Source organism: Dendrobates tinctorius, unplaced genomic scaffold (genome assembly GCF_039654945.1).
Source record: "Dendrobates tinctorius isolate UK_male_01 unplaced genomic scaffold, ASM3965494v1 ptg000046l, whole genome shotgun sequence".
Classification (NCBI taxonomy): domain Eukaryota; kingdom Metazoa; phylum Chordata; class Amphibia; order Anura; family Dendrobatidae; genus Dendrobates; species Dendrobates tinctorius.
In genome coordinates, this window is record NW_027361714.1 from 18,954,476 (window position 1) to 18,972,686 (window position 18,211).

The 18,211-nt window shown below is 39.8% G+C and overlaps 1 protein-coding gene and 1 long non-coding RNA gene across 2 annotated transcripts in view; both read right to left on the reverse strand.

Annotated features, from left to right (window-relative positions):
• The window catches only part of LOC141089606 (uncharacterized), a 154,825-nt gene extending 151,975 nt beyond the window's left edge, over positions 1 to 2,850 (reverse strand). The window contains exon 1 of the mRNA XM_073576114.1: positions 2,828 to 2,850. The gene's annotated coding sequence lies outside the window, so the exon portion shown is untranslated. The remainder of the gene's footprint in view (positions 1 to 2,827) is intronic.
• Positions 2,851 to 12,377: 9,527 nt separating this feature from the next.
• LOC141089607 (uncharacterized) overlaps positions 12,378 to 18,211 on the reverse strand; it is a 112,188-nt gene continuing 106,354 nt past the window's right edge. Inside the window, exon 5 of the long non-coding RNA XR_012232340.1 lies at positions 12,378 to 12,419. This is a non-coding gene — a long non-coding RNA (uncharacterized lncRNA). The remainder of the gene's footprint in view (positions 12,420 to 18,211) is intronic.

Consider the following 18,211-nt stretch of genomic DNA (forward strand, 5'->3'; position numbering starts at 1 on the left):
GTATGTATGTAGTATGTATGTTGCATGAATGCAGTATATATGTAGTATGTAGTATGTATGTTGTATGAATGTAGTATGTATGTAGTATGTATGAATGTAGTATATATGAAGTATGTATGTAGTATGTAGTATGTATGTATGTATGTTGTATGAATGTTGTATATATGTTGTATGTATGAATGTAGTATGTATGAATGTATGTATGTTGTATGAATGTTGTATGTATGTAGTATGTATGCAGTATGTATGTAGTATGTATGTATGTTGTTTGAATGTAGTATATACAGTATGTAGTATGTATGTAGTATGTAGTATGTAGTATGTATGTAAGAATGTAGTATGTATGTAGTATGTATGTTGTATGAATGTAGTATGTATGTAGTATGTATGAATGTAGTATATATGAAGTATGTATGCAGTATGTAGTATGTATGTAGTATGTAGTATGTACTGTATGTATGTTGTATGAATGTTGTATATATGTAGCATGTATGAATGTTGTATATATGTAGTATGTATGTAGTATGTATGAATGTTGTATATATGTAGTATGTATGTAGTATGTATGAATGTTGTATATATGTAGTATGTATGTTGTATGTATGTAGTATGTATATATATATATATTTTTTTTTTTTACATTCCACACATTAGCCGGATGATGGGACTACTACTGTCCCATCATTGGCTAATGTGTCAATCACTGTCATTGTAGCAGGCATCGCGCGATGGGACTTGTAGTCCCATCGGACAATGCCTGCACACACACAAGCCCCCGGCAGGCCCATACAGACCCCCGGCAGCCGGCACAAGCCCCAGGCAGGCCCGTACAGACCCCCGGCAGGTGGCACAAACCCCCGGCAGGCCCATACAGACCCCCGGCAGCCGGTACAGACCCCCGGCAGCCAGCACAAGCCACCAGCAGGCCCGTACAGACCCCTGGCAGCCGGCACAAGCCCCCGGCAGGCCCGAACAGACCCCCAGCAGCCGGCACAGGCCCCCAGCAGGCCCGTACAGACCCCCAGCTGTCGGCACAAGCCCCCAGCAGGCCCATACAGACCCCCGGCAGCCGGCACAAGCCCCCGGCAGGCCCGTACAGACCCCTGGCAGGTGGCACAAACCCCTGGCAGGCCCATACAGACCCCCCGGCAGGCCCGCACAGACCCCCGGCAGCCAGCACAAGCCACCAGCAGGCCCATACAGACCCCTGGCAGCCGGCACAAGCCCCCACCAGGCCCAAACAGACCCCCAGCAGCCGGCACAGGCCCCCGGCAGGCCCGTACAGACCCCCGGCTGTCGGCACAGACCGCGCATCATGATGCGCACAGACCGCGCATCATGATGACATCATTTCAGCAGCCAATCACAGCCACAACAGTGGCTCATTGCATTATGGGGACTTCCGATTCCGGTATCCGATATTGAAAAAATATCGGTACTCGGTATCGGAATTCCGATACAGCGAATATCGGCCGATACCCGATATTTGCAGTATCGGAATGCTCAACACTACTCGTAATGTGAAAATATGCCACCAGGCTTTTCAACGAATTGATACAACTAATAGTAGCAAAATAAGACATTGACATAGGAGGAGGCAATTTTCTTTCCTCCCCCCAACACCGGCCATAGTTACTGCTCACTGCTACTTAGAGTTTGCAGATTACATGAACTGGCAATAATTAGATTGCTGCTCTCTGCACACTGTAAGTAGCATTAAGCTTTGACTGCACATGAGGTACCAGGTCTGAAGCAGTGACTTTTTTCAGTGGTGAGAACAGTTCAGGCAGCCTACCATTCGTTACACTAATTCCAGGCTACCTGACCTTTTTTTGCTACTGGAAGAAGTGACTGCCGCACCCGCTACCTCACTTTCTGTCACTGCTCACTGCTACACACAGTGTGCAGAATGCAGCAGCCACCTTTATTTTAACTATTGTGCTCTGAACATGGTAAATAATTGTGACTAAGGGAAGTTGTAACTCAGCACCAAGAGTTGGACTACAATGAAATGGCTCTTGGCCCCATCTACAGCTGTGAACTCTACACAAAAGGGAATGTACAAGTGTCATGTACTAATGACAGCCCAAAAGGCTTAGAAAAAATAGGAAAAATAAACTATTATGTTTGGTAATTTTATACTGTATTAAATTAATAATATGGGCAGCATGGTGGCTCAGTGGTTAGCACAGCAACCTTGCAGCAATGGGGTCCTGGGAGCAAATCCCACCAAGGACAAGATCTGCAAGGAGTTTGTATGTTCTCCCCGTGTTTGCGTGGGTTTCCTCCAGGTTCTCCGGTTTCCTCCCACACTCCAAAGACATACTGATAGGGGATTTAGATTGTGAGCCCCATTGGGGACAGTGATGATAATGACTGTAAAGCGTTGCAAAATTAATAGCACTATATAAATGAATAAATAAAATAAATAAATAAAATAATCATTTAAACATAATTAACAATAATTAATCTAAAAAATGTGAGAGATCTCTTTTAAGCTTTTGCATTTATGAGATTTTGTAAAAAAGTATTTTAGGTTAAGAACATATAATATTATTTACATACATTTAAAATGTGACCATTATTAATGTATGGAGTGTTGAGAATAGAAGTAGTACACAAGTAATCGGTATTCTCCAGTAGCAATAAGCCATAATCCGTACATGCACTTAGCAGCCAACCACTAAAGCTCATCAACTTTATAGTACCTGCAGTACATAAATAACTCTACCGCTGTACTACAAAATGTTATTTTACTGGAAATGACTATGAGCGTTAGTGCAATAAGAAGCCTTCAGCAGTAACTAAAGCTAAGCAGTTGACATACTTGTTCTCTTCACTTTCACAAATTTTGCTGCAATAATAAAACATATTAGATAGAATCTATTTAATTTATGAAAAATGTGCTAAGTTCTTAGACTTCTAAATTCATAGTTCTGTGCCAACAAACAACTCATATTGCAAGTGTTGCAGGATTCACCTTTAGGTAGGATTGTAATATATTCTAATATATATATTTCAAAGTGTATACATATATAGATTATTTTTAGGATAGCTAACATCTGAGTATAGTTTTTGCAAAATTTTCAAAACTGCTTTATCATAAAGGCTGATTCTAAAAAGTGGAATTAAAATGTCTATAAAATTTACAAACATGCAGTTTTCAGAATCTGCATATATTTACCAATGGAATGTGTTTTCATAATTAGCAACAGACATTCAGATACAAGTGGACATTACTGTAGATTTATGTAAACACCTATATCTACATAGAAGCCACATATTCTCGATTTTTCAGTAGCACTGAATGTATAGTTGAAGCCATACAAGAACAATGGAGTCATTCAAAATTTTGGCTAGAGAGGATGCTCTAACATTAAAAAAGGACATTCAGATAATCAAATGTTATATTCTTTAGATATGAAGCTGCTTGAAGTGGTTTCATAAAGACCTCTTCAATAATCTCCATTTACCATAAGTACACTATATTTTATTCTTACCTTCTTTTACTGGGGAAGGCTTTTCCTCTTTTGGCTTCTCTTCTGTAAAGGATAAAAAGAAACAACTAAAATATACATTTATTGTTTGCTTACACTAGAAATCTAATTTGCAACATGAAAATATTTGCAGCTACACTACAATGAAAAAGATGTCTTACCCCGTTTTATGTTACATTCAAAAACTTAAATATTTTTATTGGGATTTTTTGTGATCTATCAGCACAAAAGTAGCTGGTAATTGTGAAGTATAGAGAAAATGATACATGGTTTTCCAACTTTTTTAAAAATGTAAGTCTGAGTGACATGAATTTGTATTCAGCCTCCCTGAGCCAGTACTTTGTAGGACCACCTTTAACTGCAATTACTGTTGCAAGTCTTTTGATGTATGTCTCTACCAGTTTTGCAAATCTAGAGGCTGACATTTTTGGCAATTCTTCATTGCAAACTAGCCCTAGCTCAATGAGATTGGATGGAGAGCGTCTGTGAACGTCATCTTTCAAATCTTGCCACAGGTTTCTAATGGCATTTTGGTCTGGACTGTGACTGGGCCATTCAAACACATGAATATACTATGATCTGAACCATTCCATTGTAGTTCTAGAAGTATGATTTGGGTTTTTGTCCTGCTGGAAGGTGAACCTAACAGGTTTTCAAAATTCCCCTGAATTTAGCCCCATCTATCTTCCCCTCAACTCTGACCAGTTTCCTTGCCCATTCTAAAGAAAAGCAACCCTACAGCATGATGCTGCCACCACCACCATGGTTGACAGTGGAGATTAAGCTTTTTTAAGGGTGATGTGCACATATAGCATTTTGCATTTAGTTCAAAAAGTTCTACTTTGGTCTCATCTGCCATGAACATGTTTTTCCATATGTTCTTATGTTTTTGCTTTCAAAAATGGTTTTCTTCTTGCCACTCTACCATAAAAGCCAGATTTGTGGCGTATATGACTAATACATGTCCTGCGGACAGATTTTCCCACTTGAGCTGTGGATCTCTGCAGCTTCTCCAGAGTAACCTGGGGCCTTGTGTTTGCTTCTCTTGTTAGTGCTCTCCTTGTTTACAATATTAGTTTAATTGGATGACTATGTCTTGGTAGGATTGCAATGGTGTCATACTCCTATTTATGGATGATGGATTGAACTATGCTCCGTGAGATGTTCAGAGCTTGGGCTCTATTTTATAACCTAATTCTGCTTTACTCTTCTCTACTACTTTATCCCTGACCTGTCTGATGTGTTCCTTGGTTTTCATGATGCTGTTTGATTCCTAATATTCTTAAACAAACCTCTGAGGCCTTCAAAGAACAGCTGCAGTTATACTGAGAATAAGTTACACACAGGTGGATACAACTTACTAATTAAGTTAATTTTGAAAGCAATTGGTCACTCAAGATTTTATTTACGGATATTAGACTACAAGGGGCTGAATACAAAATGTTCGTCTAAATTTTCTGATTTAAATTGTTAAAATAATTGCAAAAACCATATATCATTTCATTTACTTCACAAATACTTCCTACTTTCAGTTGGCATGTCACATAAAATCCCAATAAAATACATTTAAGTTTGTAGGTGTAAAATGAAAACATGTTGAAAAGTTCATGGGGTATGAACACTTATTCAAAGCACTTTATGTCTCTCTATATTTTTTAACATGTTTTTGAGCCAAAGGATGAATTTTGAAGCAAAGTAGAAGCAGTGAAGCAAAGCAATAATAGTAAACACTCCCTTTCCACCAATTAAAAAATAAAACCCTCTATACACCTCAGCACATAAATTGTCCTCCTTTGGTAGATTAATTAAAATTATTTTTTTCTTTCTTTTTTTTAAATTGTTTCTGCATAAACTAGAATAACAAATATGGCTACTAGCTCACTTCCACAGAGTTTGCCACAATGCTTTACTAGACAACCATGGGAAAGCATGACTAGTTTTGTAACCATATTGGTTGTTACACAGCATTTTAAAATGTACACAAAGTATAACTGATAAATGGATACAATAATTAATCTTTTCTTTTTTTTAAGTTCCTCTCCTTCTTTGACTTGTGTTATTAGTTGTAGTTTTTTATACCAATTCATCAAAATGGTGCAATTCATGCATTTGGCACAAAGTACAAACTGGACTTTTTTTCTGTCTTGTACTGTTTTTGTGACTTTTGGCACCAAAAGTCATGAAAAATGTATCCAGAACTTTGACATACTTGAAAATGCATCAGGGGGAATTGGACTGAAATTGCAAAACCTATTGTGACATTTTAAAAAGTTGCAAGTGATGAATCAGGATAAAATATCTGGAATTGCTAAACTCTGTGAACATAACGGAAAACAAAGTAAAAACTGTTGAGCACATAAAAAATAGATGCCAAAAAGGGCTAGTTTAGATGCAACAGCTGTCATATGACCAATATTTGCTTGGTGCCACTGCTTCATCTCAGGTCAGGTTCACACAGTCAGTATTTGGTCAGTATTTTACCTCAGTATCTGTAAGCCAAAACCAGGAGTGGGTGATAAATACAGAAGTGGTGATATGTTTCTATTATACTTTTCCTCTGACTGTTCCACTCCTGGTTTTGGCTTACAAATGCTGAGGTAAAATAATGACCAAATACTGAATGTGTGAATGTAGTGTAAGCGCTATACTAGTGAATGGGGTCACTTTGTGGCACCTACAGTACTGCGACTGCGACAAGGAAGTCGTAAAAAAGAAATCTTATTTGAGCATAGCTTTGAGTGAACATGTAGCTCTTGCCGAATGCTAAATGAGTGCTGCAGTTCAAAACATTTCTTAGGCTCTGCGTACTTTGTATTTAACCCTTGCAACGGGGCCATACATAAAGCATATATGTTAAAAGCCCTAAGGCTCAATTAACCTAAGTGATTTTTGGCTACAATTAAGGTGGTATTAAAAATCATAACCCTTTGTCAACTGTATAAGAAAATACAGAAGACTGTGATTCATAGTGACTACTGGAAAAAAGTATTTAATTCATTATAGTTTTTTTTACTATGGTAACCTATGACATTGTACTGTGCCAATACAGGAGTAAAATGTATTGCCTTCCAAAAAAGATATACATCTTCACAAAATACCCTGCCCTGCCAACAAAAAGGATTGGATGCAGTAAATGAAAATTAATTTTACAATTTTTTGTAAGTTTGATTTTTTTTGTAAGGCTTCATTCAGATGTCCATGTTGCATGCAGGTCTTACATTTTTTTTTATGGATAAAATATTTACCCATATTAATCTATTGCGCTATTCACATGGCTGTGATTTTACACAGACCGTGGGTCCATGCAAAACTCAGAGAAATGTCTGGGTTTTTTTTACAGTAGCATGGTTGAAAGGGGCCAATACAAGTCTATGGGTCAGTGGAACAAGCATACAATGGGTACGGAAAGTATTCAGACCTCTTTAAATGTTTCACTCATTTGGTAAATTCAAAAAAATTCATTGTATTTCTCATTAATGTACACTCTGCACCTAATCTTGACTGAAAAAAACCCAGAAATGTAGACATTTTTGCAAATTTGTTTAAAAAAAATGCTGAAATATTAAATGGTCATAAATATTAAGACATTTTGCTCAGACACTCATATTTAAGTCACATGCTGTCCATTTCACTGTGATCGTCCTTGAGATGGTTCTACTCCTTCAGTGGTGTCCTGCTGTGTTTATTTAAACTGATAGGACAATATTTTGTAAAGGCACACACCTGTCTATATAAGACCTCACAGCTCACAGTGCATGTCAGACCAAATGAGAACCATGAGGTCAAAGGAACTGGCCAAAGAGCTCAGAGACAGTACTGTGGCACGGCACAGATCTGGCCAAGGTTAAGAAAGAATTTCTGCATTACTCAAGGTTTCTAAAAGCACAGTGGCCTCCATAATCCTTAAATGGAAGATGTATGGGACCACCAGAAGTCTTCCTAGACCTGACCGTTCAGCCAGTCTGAGCAATCATGGAAGAAGAGCCTTGATGAGAGAGGTAAAGAAGAACCCCAAGATCACTGTGTCTGAGCTCTATAGATGCAGTAGGGAAATGAGAGAAAGTTCCACAAAGTCAACTATCATTGCAGCCCTCCACCAGTCCGGCCTTTATGGCAGAGTGGCCAGATGAAAGCCTCTCCTCAGTGCCAGATATATTAAAGCCCACATAGAGTTTGCTAAAAAAACACATGAAGGACTCCCAGATTATGAGAAATAAGATTATCTGGTCTGGTGAGACAAAGATAGAACTTTTTGGTGATAATTCTAAGCGGCATGCATGGAGAAAACCAGGCACTACTCATCACCTGCCCAATAAAATCTCAACAGTGAAACATGGTGGTGGCAGCGTCATGCTATGGGGGTGTTTTTCAGCTGCAGGGAAATGATGACTGGTTGCAATTGAAGAAAACATGAATGCAGCCAGGTACAGAGCTATCCTGGATGAAAATCTCTTCAAGAGTGCTCTGGACCTCAGATTTGGCCGAAGGTTCACCTTCCAACAAGACTATAACACTAAGCACACAGCTAAATTAACAAAGCAGTTGCTTCAGAACAACTCTGACCATTCTTGACTGGCCCAGCCAGAGCCTTGACGTGAACCCAATTGAGCATCACTGGAGAGACCTGAAAATGGCTGTCCATCAACATTCACCATCCAACCTGATGGAATTGGAGAAGATCTGAAAGGAAGAATGGAAGAGGATCCCCAAATCCAGGTCTCAAAAGCTTGTTACATCATTCCCAAGAAGGATCATGACTGTGCTTGCTCAAAAGGGTGCTTCTACTCAATACTGAGCAAAGGGTCTGAGTACTTATGACAATGTCATATTTTAGTTTTTCTTTTGTAATAAATTTGCAAAAATTTCTACATTTCTGTTTTTTTTTCAGTCAAGTTGTGGTGTAGAGTGTACATTAATGAGAAAAAAATTAACTTTTTGAATTTTCCAAATGGCTGCAATGAAACAAAGTGTGAAAAATTTAAAGAGGTCAGAATACTTTTCGTACCCACTGTACATGCCATCTGTGTACCACATTCACATGTTCAATTGGTGGTCAGTTTTTAACCTCATTATTTGTTTTCAAATAATTTTATTGTTTTTTTTAGAAATAAACAGGGTTGGGAAAGGAAGGTAGGAAGGGAGGGAAGGGAGTGGGGAATAAACAACCTTGTACAGGTATGGAAAAAAAAAATTAAAAACTAGAGAACCCACAAATAGGCATAGAATAACATATATCGAATAACAACATAAAAGAAAAAAAATCGACAATCTTTATTATGGGGTAACATTCTTGGAAGGAGATACAGCATCCCAGTACTAAAGCGCCCAGGTTTAAACTTCAAAATATAGTGCCTCTTGTTGAGTCTATTTGATATGAAATTTGTTGTTCCAGGTCTTCCATTTTTTTGAGTATTTGTGAATGTGATTGTTGTTAATCGCAAATCTGCGTTCTAAATCGCTGTGTTGGCCTATCTTGTCAAGTATGTCTGAAAACTTGGGAACCTCTGCTTTCTTCCACCATTGTGCTAACATGGTCTTGGTCACTAAGAGGATGTGTATGACAATGTGTCTTACCGAATCATCAAATTGTTCCATGTCTAATGAAAGAAGTGCTCTTTCGGGTGTAATTGTGAAGTCCTTAGCAATGAGGTTAATGTGCTGTGTGACTTGAAGCCAGAGGTTTTTGATTTTTGAACAACCCCAGAAAATATGGTAGAGGTTCCCTTGGTGTCCACAATCTCTCCAGCACAAGGAAGATAGCTCTGTGTTAAAATGCGATAACCTCGTCGGGGTATAGTACCACCTATTTAACAATTTGAAATAACTCTCATGAAGACCCATTGATATGTTGGAATTGTAAATGTTTTTGATGGCATCGTTCCAGTTCTCGAGACGGATATCAGCACCAAAATCGGACTCCCATCTCTTCATGTATATGTTTTTGTGGCTCGTTAGGTCTTTGACAACAGATCTATACAAATTACGCAGACTCCAGAGGTTTTTATTTTTAAGGTTGCACAATAGTGAAGATAGCATTTCATAATTCAAAGTCTTCCCTTTTATGAATATCCAAATTCTGTCTTTCAACATGGTGTAAAAGACTAGCTCAGATGACGGTAAATTATATTTAACCCTGATCTCACCGAATTTCAGGAACTCCACTCCACTAAAAACATCCCCCACCCTTTTAATTCCAGATTTCCCCCAAACCTCCGGTATCAGGAGATCAACCATCAGTGCCAATGAAGATAGAGGCAACTTTAAGATTTGCTCTGCTTTTTTGATATTTTTAGTAGACTTAATGAGATCTCTCCAGGCTGAGATTATCGGCCGGAATATAGGATGAGATGAGTTCGCACTGGCCTTTTGCAGAAGGAAGTGAAAAAAAGCTTTTGCAAGGAACCTCCATCACTAGCATCTCTCTCCAAGCCATACCAAGCTGGATGCGTCATGTTTTCAGTAAACCAGTGCCAGCTCTATTAACCTCATTATTTGTAAGCCAAAACCAGGAGTGGGTGATAAATACCGAAGTGATGACATGTTTCTATTATACTTTTCCTATGATTGTTCCTCTCCTGACTTGCTTACAAATACTGAGGTAAAATACTTACCAAATACTGAATGTGTGAATGTGGCCTGAATCGTATAGTAGAAGCTTTGTAATTTTTTTATTTATCCATCCATGAAAACCACTGATCACACACTGATGGTAAAAAACGGACACACTGACCATACACTGATAACACTAATGGTAAAAATGGATAAAAGAACCATATATTGTCAGCACACTGTTCCAGAACTCTGATGACACTGGCACTAATTTTTCACTTAAATACTTTTAAACATGGATGTGTGAATGAGGCCTTTATCTTATCAGGCCCTGGAAATATTAGAACGTCTGTCATGGATGGAAGCATTGATAACATATTATTAACTAAAGCAAAACGAAATATGCACTATGGTGAATGTTAACAGAATCCAGACTTTTATTCTGGGGGCAAAAATAATTCTCAGGTTTAAAATGATAGGAAAGAAGATGCTAAATCTGCAAAGCAGTATTAGTGAGGCGGAAGCATTCAACCGTAATTTACAGCTGAAAATTGATATACTGTACTGTGAAGACATACTTGGTTTCTTCCTTCTCAAAATCTTTGCTGGAGAAAAAAATATTTTATAATTTAAACACTACTGGGCAGATAAATGTTCTACATTACTATATTTGCAATATTTACATGTTGTAACTATTTTTTACTTTAAAAATTAGTGAAAGAGCAATGATCTTTATTGCACTGTCTCTATACACTTTATAATTAAAACCTGACATAAAACAGTGTTCTCAAGTTCTTAAATTGCTTTACTAATTAGACAGCATGAAAATAAGCAAGTTGGCAATGGACTTGCTTTTTCCATCTGCTGTCGTTCTCCTGAAATAGAGATTTTATATTTTAGAGCATACAAATAATTTCCATGGAGTCAAGCCTCTAGTGCCTGACCGAGAGTGCCCAGTAGTAACATTCTAGGTGAGAGGTTAACTCTTAACATACCAGCCACCTCTTTCCAGCCTATTGATTTTTATACAGCAGTTAGCTGCTCACCTCCCTCCTCTTCCTCCCATATCCTGAAGAGATCATTATAAATCACCTACCTGGCAGTTTTCATAACAGGTCTGCTCTTGTGGTTTGGAGCAGTATGGTTGTTCAAATGACCTGTTATTTCTATGTTTCACTACAGGAATAACTGTGTAGACTCAGAACAATTAACTAATAGCTGAAGGAACTTGTGCTGGGCTTTATAGACAACTTGAGAAAACTCCTTTAAATAAAATTTATTGTAAAAAATATAACATAGAAAACATTTTCAACAATTTTTCATTAGCACATGTAAAAGCATGTGAAGTTATGTTACTTTGAGAAATAATAAATAATGTGATAACAAAAACTGCTTCCGTAGTTTTTCCTTCAAATAATGTACAAGTTATTGTGGCATGAGTTTTAAAGAATGAGGTAACTTTTTGCAGTCAAATTTTGATGTCCATTATAAAAATGTAAATAATTTTTTCAATAGTCTTACACTTCACACTCCATGATGTAGTATTACATCATGAAGAATGTCAAGTACTTTGGAGCTACCTAAACAGTTCTTATTATCACAGCTTATTGATTCTCAAAATAGCAGAATTTTAAATGCTTTTACATTCACTTATGAACAAACTGGACGTCCTCCGGCTGTTAAATCAACCCATATGTTCCCCTCTATCATGTTGCATGGAAACTGATGGGTGCCAGAACTAACGTCCAGGCCGCATTACAGCACTTGAATGTTGCTGTCAATCATTGAGGCTAACAGCAGTGATCAGAGGATGCACATATAGCTGTTGTTAGAAGCAGATGGTGGCTATATAATATACCTGGCATCTGGTCTAATTGAAAGGGTCATGCTTTATGATGTAATACTACATCATGGAGTGTGAAGGTGTTAAACTGAACAATGTATGTACATTTTCATAATTGACATCAAAATTTGAATGCAAAAAGTTACCTTATTCTTTAAAACTCATACAACATAGCTTGTACATTATTTGCAGGAAAAACTACCCAAACATGATGGCAAAATTGTGTTTATTCCCAATTTCAGTGCATTTGAATTTTTTGCTTTATTCTATATGACAAAATTAATGCAGTCATTTAAAACTACAATCTATCCAGCAAAACAACAAACACTTGTATTTCTATATCAGTGCAAAAATAACAACGTAATGGCGATTTAAAAAAGGAGATGAAAAAAATGAAACTTCAAAAATTTGTTGCAGAGGGAAGGGTTAAAGGGAAACTATTATTGGGGTAGCAATTCAGTTTCCTATGTCCAATGGCTAGACCTTACCTTTTTTGGTAATAGATGGCTCCATCTTGTCTGCTTCTGGTTCTACAATCAGAAAATAATTTGTAGATTAAATCCTATCAACTTTTTTATGTAAAGATATTTCTTATAGTACTTTTGCGATTACATTACAAAATGAAAAAATAGAGAAGACTATTGTTGCTAGATCACATTTCAAGACTTTAAGGGCGTTTTCCATCTCTACCTCTTATGGCGCAAATGTGAATGTAACCGCTGGAGCCAATCACTGACTCTAGTGGAACCACTCTGTGTGATCTCAATGCCTTGTGTTCAGATCGCATAGACGTGAACTCGGCAGCCAATGACTGTCCAGAATGGCATCAACTTGTTTGCCATTTGGATAATGATTGGTTGCAGTACTCACATGCCTATTTCACATGCCTGGAGAATTGCCTGAGGATCAACAAGTGAATATACATTATTTTTTTAATTTAGAACGTGATGGGCCTTTTGTTTTTACAAGAAAAGAAAGACATGAATAACCCCTTTAATGCTGAGGTGCATGTTTACAGAGCAATCAATCTAAAGAAGCTGCTCTATAGTGTAAGACTGATTCTGTAAAGCAGAACATCAGCTACACCCTACTAAACCAAGGCAACTGCATATTTATGAGGCACACCTCCAATCAACGATTACAAGGCAGAAGACCAATATACATTTTTCCACACTCTGCATGGTAAATAACCATCTTAGATGTGCATGTTAGATATTTTCGAATCTCGTATATACGTGATCCATCAAAGTACTTGTAATTTTTACTTTTAATAAGGTTAAGGCAGGCCTTACACAGGCCACAAGGAAAAAACCTTGGAAGGGGGAGAAGAACCACATTTTCTTTTTTTTCTGGGTTCATAATGACCATAAACTAAAAGGTCTTTTAAATTGATAGAGCATTAGGCTACACATTGTGGAGAGTTGGGTAAACCTGTTTAGGTGAGGGATCCAGTAGCAAAACATTCCGGTGGTATCATTGTCCACTACTGGCTTTGTCATGTGGGTAGTTTTTACTATGATAGATGGTTTATATAAAACCTTTGTGGTTTCAACATTTTATCTGTGTACTTCTCTCTACCACAATCTCCTTTTTTATTTTATCATTCATTTATTCATATTTATTAAACAACTTTTTGATAGTTGATTTCACCATACTAGTCATATATTGTTTTCATTACCCTTATAAGTAGGGTTTTTTCTTTTCTTTTCCTTTTCTATGAACTGTCACTTTAACATCTCCTTTATATGTCCGCAGGAGACACATAACCATATGTATTATATGTAACATTTAGACTTATGGCCATTATCGTGTTAATTTATCTTACACTTTGAGAAACATAATCTTAGTTACTGAATCTGTTACTTGTATACCTTGGTTAGTCTATATTCTATGTCTCTTTCCTCTTTCTAGTGGAGCCCCTGCTTCCAGTGTGCATGCATGTTTCTCACGGCTTCAGAGACTTCCTGAGATGCTCACGTGCTGACACGCAGGCCTACAGACTTGCGTGCCACTGAGCATTACTCGGGAAGTACGGTACGTCACTAGGAGGCGGGCGGACACATCATGCGCCAACAGTGGTCAGCGGGATTCCTCTCTCCTTCCTCTCCCTGGTAAGCACTGATTGAAGGCGATCCTCATAAATATGAGCTTGCCCCTCACCCTGACACGCCTCCGGAAGAAGCTGGCGACAAAACGCGAGTTGACGCCAAGCAGACCAATGTTGCCATCTGTTGCCAGTAATGTAATTTTCATTATAATAGGTTTACTTATTTTAGCTCCTAGTAAAATAATAGTTAGAGATGAGCGACTTTGCCTTTTTTCGGGTCGAGTCGGGTTTCATGAAAGCCGACTCGCAAAAGTCGGGTCGAACGCAAACGGCCGATTATCGTGAAAAGTCGAAGGCCGACTGAAACACGAAACCCAATGCAAGTCAATGGGGAAGAAAAGTCGGCAATGAGTGGAGGACAGGAAACACACCTACAGTGCCCATTTTAATGCCAAATACATCAATTCTTATTACTTAAGCTTGTCAACCTTAATTTACTTTATAATAATAGTTAGGCATTGAAAACTGGGGGTTATTTGGCTAAAGTTGTGGGGGGGTAGGGCTGGCTCCAGATTTTCGTGGGCCCAGGGCCAAAGAGCGTCACTGGGCTCCTTTAACACATGCCACAATTCATGGTCCTCTGATACGGCAGAGAAATACCGGTATAGTACAATGAAAAATACTTCACTTCTTACATCTCTTGACTGATATCCATTTTAAATTCTCCAATAGCTCCAAAAACGGACAGTATATTACTCCATACAGTATTATGTCCACCGCATAGTGCGCTATACAGAGTAATGAGGCCCATATATTTCTACATACAGAATCACTGGTCCCATATAATGTTCGATATAGTATATGATGAGCTCCACATAATGCTACAGTATATATTGGTCCCCATAGATGAAGCTCCACTGTCTTAAGGGCCCAAATAATGCTCCATATATAATGGGCCCCATTTCTAATGCTCCAGTGTAAAATGGGCCCTGTAAATGCTGCTCCAGTGTCTAATGTCCACCTTTGGAATGCTCCAGTGTATGGTGGGCCCCATATATCATTCTCCAGAGTATAGTGCTCCCCAAAAATTGCTCCCAACCTTTAAAACAATGAAATAAGTCTCCTCGATAGGGAATCCCTGTATTCTGGTCTCCTCGTTGTCCCCATCTTCCATCTATCTGCACTTGGACTGTTTAGGCAGAGGGCGTACAGACGTGATGTCATCGCGCTCTCTGACCAGAATGTCACTGTCAGGAAATGCGGAAGACGTCACGGCGGTGGAGCAGGGAGAGGTAAGTATTTCAACTTTGCAAGTGCTGTGATCTTGAGCAAGCAGGGGGGGCCCACTCGTTGGCGACGGCACTGGCACAGGGCCCCTCATAGTATGGCGGTGTGTATGATGGTGGGTGGGCCCCTCCCACCGGCAAAGACACTTTTGCGTACATTGAGGGGCCCTGCGCCAGTGCCGTCGCCCATGAGTATGCCCCCCGACCTGCTCAAGGAATGTGCACTTTCATCTGCACCTTCCTCTTTGTCACCGTGTAAGGTGGTATAGTATGCGGGAAGGGGAACCTGAGTTTCATCAGGGTCAGATTCTGGCTGTGTAGATTGCGAGGGGAATCTAGTGGTCTGGGTCAATGCACCAGCAGAATCATCTAGCAGTGGCTGGGCATCAGTGCACTTGTGGCGCCCCCAGGAGTACGGTCGCCACAGTGGCATTATCTTCCTCCTAGGGAGTGTGATGTCATGCTTGGGAGCAATGAAGGATCTCTCTAGCAGTTAAACCAGCACACAACACAGTTCCCACTTCAGGCCAGCAGGGAGAGCTCTGAACCTGACTGCTGAGGAGCTGCTCTCTGTGGTCTGGAGGAGGGAAGTTAGGGCAGTCTGTGAAGGGAAGGGGAAGTGTGTGGATGTGAGAAGGGGAGCTGGAGGGTGAGCAGAGTTAAGGCTCACTCCTAGCTGGAGCGCAAGGTCTGGATTCCGGTCTCTGAGTTTGTAGGGACACTGACGGTCCTGCAGCAGAAACCGGAGGAAGTAGCAGCTGTAAATGCTCTGTTCCCAACTAAGGCTCGGAGGCCCCAGCAGTGACGTGTGTGAGCCAGAAGGAAAAGGCTACGGCTGCCTGCCATACGAGAAAGTTCCAAAAGAGAGTCAACAGGGGGAACTTCAGTGATCTCAGTACTGCGAGTACCTCAGATAAGCGCTAGAACGGAGGCCACACTACCTATCTGCAGAGAGAGAATTCCTAAATTGCTTCCAGGCTGACCAACTCCTTCTCCATCTGTACTCTGGGCCCTGGACGGCACTTACCAAGTACAGGTAAATGAACTGGACCACTGTGTCTGTCATCATTCTCCTGCGCCTGGCGCACGGCTCTGCTACATCCAGCACTGCACACCATCTACCAACTCTTTCATCTGCCCTGTGACTATGGCCCTACCTGTGCAGGGCTTCTACATCTTAGCTGCATCACAACATCTGTCCCAGAGAAGCGACACTGCAGCACTGGTCAATCTGATCAGAAACCACAGGTGGCGTCACGTATCATTCACCTATAAATGTTATTCACCCCTTTGCATGGATGCCCAGGGCCACGGACCGGGTCACCACCACCATGACACATCCCTCTGAGACACCGGCCCGATACCGATTAACCCCACTGCCCTGGTTGGTGACCCACACTCCATGTCAGATTCATCTTTGACTGGGGAATTCACGATTTGACTTGATAACTCAGGCATGGTATTCCTGACCAGGAGCCAGCACTTGACGACTCAGTGCTTGCATTTTTTGAAACTGCAGAAGAGGAGGGCATATTAGCTGGAGTTTCTTTCGACAATGTAAGCCAAAACCAGTTCCTGATGCTCCGGCTATAAAAGCGCTAACCTACTCCCAAAAAAGGTAGCCTTCCAGGCCTTCCGGAGCCAGACCATGACGCAGGCTCAACACCTCCTGCCTTAGCTGCTATTGTGCTTTTGCCACTATCAGCAGATGCACCACCACCATCAGTACCAGCTGGCCCCCCCACGCCCACGTACGCGGCCTATTCCACCATATTTCCAAATTTTGGAGAAAATGTACCCAAAATAACATCAGATATATGGTACTGTATCAGAAGCGTATAGCTGTATACAGTCAAAGGATAATTGTAAATCTCTGTATATATATCATGAGTCACACAGAGACGCTCACAGGCTCAGTATAGATAAGCCAAGAATATAAAAAGTAGAAAAAGGGTACAGTATCAGAAGATAGCAGGTATATATAGTATAGTTTAAACATTCTAAATCTCCGTATATATTTCAGGAGGCAGACACAGACGCTCTCAGGCTCAGTATGGATTACAACACAATATAAATAGCCGTAAAACGGTAACAGATCTGAAGCGTACAGCTGTATACAGTGTAGGGGTCATTGTCAATCTCAGCATTTATTTCCAGAGTCAGAAACAGACTCTCACTTGGTCAGTTTGGATTAGACCAGAATATAAATAGCAGTAAATGGGTAATGTAAGCGTAGAGCTGTATACAGTGTTGGGATAATTTTTAAATCTACATATAAATTGCAGGAGTAACCCACAGACTCTCACACGCTCAGGTTTGGATCACACCACAATATAAAGAGAAGATCCACAAGAAATAATCACACATGTGGGCCAAAGTTCCAGGTGTCAATGATACACTTAGAGTGGTGGATGGAGGAGGACTTTCTGGCTGAAAGGGTACAGTATCACCAGATACCAGGTATATATAGCATAGTTTAAACATTAAAAATGTACGTCTATATATCAGGAGTAGTGTTGAGCCACCCCGCTAGTGTTCGAGTTCTGTTCGGTTCGTCGAACAGGAGGCAAGTTTGTCGAATGTTTGTCGAACGTTCGACGAACACCGTCGAACACCATTGAAAACAATGGCAAGCAAACACAAACACAAACAAACACATACAAAACACATACAAAACACGTTAAAAGGTGCCCCAAAGCAGACAAAATGCTCAGAAGACACAAATAACATATGGAAAAGGGCAACTACGTATAGAAAAGAGGTGGAGGAGTAAAAGGAGGAGGAGGAGAAACAGATATAGGCATGTCATGCCCTTATGAAGTCAAGAAAGGCTGGAATAAAAATGTAAAATACCAAAAAACAGTAAAATTCTAAAATCGAAGACGATCACCATAAATTATGCCAGCTGCCGTTCGGGCGGTGTTATTCGCACGACCCTCCGAACGGCGTCCATGAAGGCAAAATGTTAGGTTTACGGGGGCAGTATGGT